Here is a 4,948-nt window from a genome sequence, read left to right as displayed (position 1 = left end):
CTTAATATGTGATAATAATAGATGATCATGTCTTGGTTTATGTATTTACTATACTACACTATAGTGGTTAGACTAGGTTTTGTCCCCATAGATTTATGTGTTTGAATGTTTGGGAATTAGGGAGTACCACTATTAGGAGGTGTGGCCTTATAGGAGGAAGTATGGCCTTGTTGGAAGAAGTGTGTTACTAAGTAGATGGGCTTTAAGGTCTCTTATGTTCACACTCTGCACAGTGAGGAAGAAAGTCTCCTCCTAGCTGCCTTGGGGGACGCAGTCCCCTTCTGCTGCCTTCAGATCAAGATGTAGAACTCTTGGCTCCTCCAGCACCATATCTGCCTGCATGCTGCCATGTTTCCTGCCATGACGACAATATACTGAACCTCCAAAACTGTAAGCCAGCCCCAATTAAATGTTGTCCTTTATAAGAGTTGCCTTGGTTATGTTGTCTCTTCACAGCAAACTCAGGCATACACTTTCTATAAGGACTGCACTCCTATTAATTAAATAACAATGATGACAATAACAACAGGTGTTAGAGAGCTGGTTACACACACACACACACACACACACACACACACACACACACACACACGAGGGGGTGGGGACCAACTACTAGTGGGCTGGAGAGATGTCTCCGCAATGAAGAACCTCTTCCAGAGGTCCTGAGTTCAATTCCCAGCAACCTCATGGTGGCTCATGACCATTTATAAAGCTATCTGATGCCCTCCGCTGGCATGCAGGTGTACATACAGACAGAGCACTCCTACACTTAAAAAACTCATAAATAAATAAATAAATAAACAAATAAATATTTAAAAACCTAACAACTATTATTCAGGAATGGGTGTGGCCTGGTGGATTCACCGGCCTAGCACATACAAAGCTCTTGGTTCAGTTACCAGCGCTGAAAATTAAACTGGAAGTTACTGGACTGCAGGCACGCTTTAGACTGCCCACAGCACTATGCGTCACTGGCCTCCCTCTTCCTGAGATAGGGTCTCATTACATAACTCAGGTGGGCCTAGGCCTTGTAAATCTCCAGCTTTGGTTCCCCGAGGGCTGATACCATAAGCATTAAAACCATTGACTTTCCCTGTTTACATCAAGAAAGCGCATCGCAGGATGCAAGTTGCTTAAGTGCATTCTATGGAGTTCATGCAGTGGCACAATTGACACAGTTCTCGGAAGGTGTTTACATTGCTAGACAGTTCATGGCCACAGAAGAAAGAAAACTTGAAAACTACACACTGACTTAACCAGAAGCCATGCTGCATTCCCGGGTGGAGATGGACCCAACAGGGAGATCTCAGAATCAGATGAACAGGAAAAGTGGACAATGTCAACCTCCAGCCCGGCTCCTAGAAGACAAAGGACCATGGGAGCACCGCAAATGTAAATGCAGTGATAAGGGACAGCGGCCGGCCGTTCTCGCAAAGTGCTAAATGCACACGGATCCTGGAACTGTTTGTCCTCTAACATTTAAAAGCTTACTCACCCCCAAGAGATTTCTTAGCCCTGAGCTAACACAGAGCCAGAGGAGCATAACTTTAGTGCCAAAAGCTCACAGGTCTGAATTTGCCAAGAGCACGCACTGTGGGAGGATGTGGGCCCTTCCCCAGCTGCTTGGGAAATCTGAGCGCTGGGAGAAGATACGACTGTCAGGGAAGATACCTGATGAGTTCCAGAACTTCGTTTCAGGGAACTATTTCACAAGACTGACCGATTTATCAAAAGCAGCCACATACAGCCGGCAGCCCACAGTTTATCGTGGGTGGTTGATGGGATTCATCTGCAATGAAGCAATGGTCTCAGCATCCTGCCAGGTAGTGGGGTTAAGTACAACCAGTAAAGAATGACTGGAGCAAAGAAAAGAACACATCTACCAACAGAACGATTTAAAGCTTTATCAACAAGGCAGGGAGGGTGGGAGTTTAGATGGTCTATACAGTGTGCATCATACCCACAAAACAACGCTTCCCCACTTTCAGGGTGGGAGAAAGAGTTGGAAACACAAAACATCATCTTTCAGAAGTGAACCGACCTTTCCCTAGTATTTCCCATAGCTGTTCTTGTGCCTCCTTGCTTGCTCAGGGACCTTAAGGGCTCTGAAGTGATATACTCAAATATTTTCTAGTTGAGAAAATGAATAGGACATACACTGGATTGGTTTGAAAAATGTCAATAAGTCTGTCTGTGACCTTGATAAAATATTAGAAAACTTTAAGTTCATCGAGTACAGCTCTTCCCTTGAAGAGAACATAATACTCAGAATTGGTATTTACATAGTGAGCATATACCTTAGCCAAGAATTCATTGCTTTCTGGGCCTCTCCAACAGAGCAAGTTTGCATACTACATTCTCTAGCATATTGAAAATGCTTGATAGAGCTGGAAGCCCAGCACAGTGATAGAGTGCTTGTCTGGAATGTGAGGAACGCTGGTTTCATCCTCAATATACCAAGAAATGAGGAAAGGGGAGTGAAGGAAGGAAAGGTGGAAGAAAAAGAAGGAAGGAAGGATTGCTGGAATTGCAGAAATAATATCAAAATATACATTTTAATAAGAAATATTGGTTTAAGTAAAGGATACCTATATTGCTTCAGTGAAGGAAGCAATTAAACTTCTGGGGCACCAAAACTACCACATACTTACTTGGAGTATAGACCAAAGGCTACTTAATAAATTTTCAGCATATATATATATATATATATATATATATATATATATATAAGCTTTTCAGTCTCAAAGATTCAAAAGGTTATAGATTTAAATGAATTAATCTGCATAATATTAGTGATGTGTATTTGTAAAGTTCTTTCTTCAATTTTAACTTTAAGTCCTTGCATGTCCCAGTCACTATGACAATTACTCGGGAAGAACTGTAGTGAGCAAAATAGATAAAGCTCTTCTCTGGGTTCAAAAGACAGCTTAGTGCTGAAGGCAGATGCAAATTACCACAAACAATTCATGCTCTGAAGAGCAACTATAGGGTGCTATGAATCACACATAGGAGGTGAGCCCTAGGCTGAGAACCCAGGAAAGGGTCCGAGAGGGAGTGATATTTAAACTGAAAGACAGTCTTAATAAGAACAACTACTACTTATTGATATTATGCTAAAAATGCGTGCCTGTTTAAGTTCACAGCTGCCTGTAGGCTGGATGCGTTGATTATCCCCAGGGAGCTGGATGCTTAGAGAGGCTAGCACTTGTGACACTTCCGTGTCCATGCTAGATCCAGAACATCTCTTTCCTTATTATTTCTCATTTCTTTCTGTGCTATGACATCTATATTATAGAATCTCTTTCTCTATATATTCTTAGCCATTGGTCGTCTGGCCGCTTCACAACAAAGGATGAGGCGAATGAATTAAATAGAAGGAGAGAACGACAATTCCAGTTAAGATAGAATCATGGTCAGATGCCTAACATTGGGTGTTACTGGGGCGTGTGTGTGTGTGTGTGTGTGTGTGTGTGTGTGTGTGTGTGTGTGTACACGCACATGTGTGCACGGGCACTTGGCTAATCTAAGGGACACCAGCAAGTGTCACTTGCTAGGGACACTTCCAACAGCCAAATCTAGTTTCTAAGACAGAAAGATGCTTTCGTCACATAAAATATTTGCCAACACTGCCACCTAGTGCCAAGAGGCAGGAGGTTGCCATGAACTGAATTATAAAATAGTACTAGGTGCTTGCCTGGTAGAACTGACTTCAATTTCCATGTCTAATGCCTATTTTTCCTAATAGTTTTTCCTATAAATAAAACACATTATACAGACATTGAAAGAACAATGCTCAATTTCATAGAGGAAAAACAAGAAACTCAGGATTGCTAAAACAATCCTGTCCAATTAAAAAAAAAATTTTCCAGAGATATCCCCATCCCTAATTTCAAGCTGCACTACAGAGCTGTAGTAATAAAAATGCATAAGAACATACAGGTTGATTGATGGGATCACAAAGACCCAGAAGTAAACCCACGTTCCTATGGGCACTTGAATTTTGATTTAAAAAAAAAGCCAAAATTATACAATGGGGGGGGAGCATCTTCAACCAATGGTGCTGGTCTACCTGGAAGAATGCAATATTCCATGGGAGGAGCTACAGAGACAAAGTGTGGAGCAGAGACTAAAGGAAAGGCCATCACCCACCTGAGGATTCATCCCATATTCAGTCACCAGACACTATTGTGGATGCCAACAAGTGCTTGCTGACAGGAGTCTGATATAGCTGTCCCCTGAGAGGCTCTGCTAGTACCTGACAAATACAGAGGTGGATGCTCTCAGCCATCCATTGGACTGAGCACAGGGTCCCCAATGGAAGAGCTAGAGAAAGGACCCAAGGAGCTGAAGGGGTTTGCAAAAAAAAAAAAGTGTCATTGTGGAGGCAGGTTTTGAGGTTATAGAAGCTCAAGCTATGTCCAATCACACAGTCCCCTTCTGCTGCCTGTGGACCAAATGTAGAACTTTCAGAACCTCCAGCACCATGTCTGCCTGCGTGACACCATGCTTCCTGCCACGACAATAATGTACTAAACTTCTAAAGCTATAAGCCAGTCCCAATTAAATATTCCTTTATATGAATTGCCTTGGTAATGGTGTCTCTTCACAGCAATGCAACTTTAACTAAAACAGTGAGGTAACCCAAACCCAGAAAGACAAACATAGTATGTACTCATTTATAAGTGGATACTAGTCATAAAGTAAAGATTCCATACTATAATCCAAAGACTGAGAGAAGCTAGGAAACAAGGAGGGCCCGAGGAAGGATGCATAAATATAACTGTGAAGGGGAGCTAGAGCAGATGTAGAGGGTAGATGGGGAAGGGGCCTGGATTGAGGGAGGGCAGTGGAAAGAGAAAGGACTAAGTTGGAGAAGGGGAGAGAGAGAGGGAGGAGAGAGGGAGAGAAGGAGAGAGGGTGAGAAGGAGGGAGGGAGAGAGGGAGGGAG

The sequence above is a fragment of the Mus pahari genome, chromosome 14 (genome assembly GCF_900095145.1).
Source record: "Mus pahari chromosome 14, PAHARI_EIJ_v1.1, whole genome shotgun sequence".
NCBI classification, from domain to species: Eukaryota; Metazoa; Chordata; class Mammalia; order Rodentia; family Muridae; genus Mus; species Mus pahari.
The sequence above is the reverse complement of the archived record's forward strand: the minus strand, read 5'-3'. Positions refer to the sequence as shown.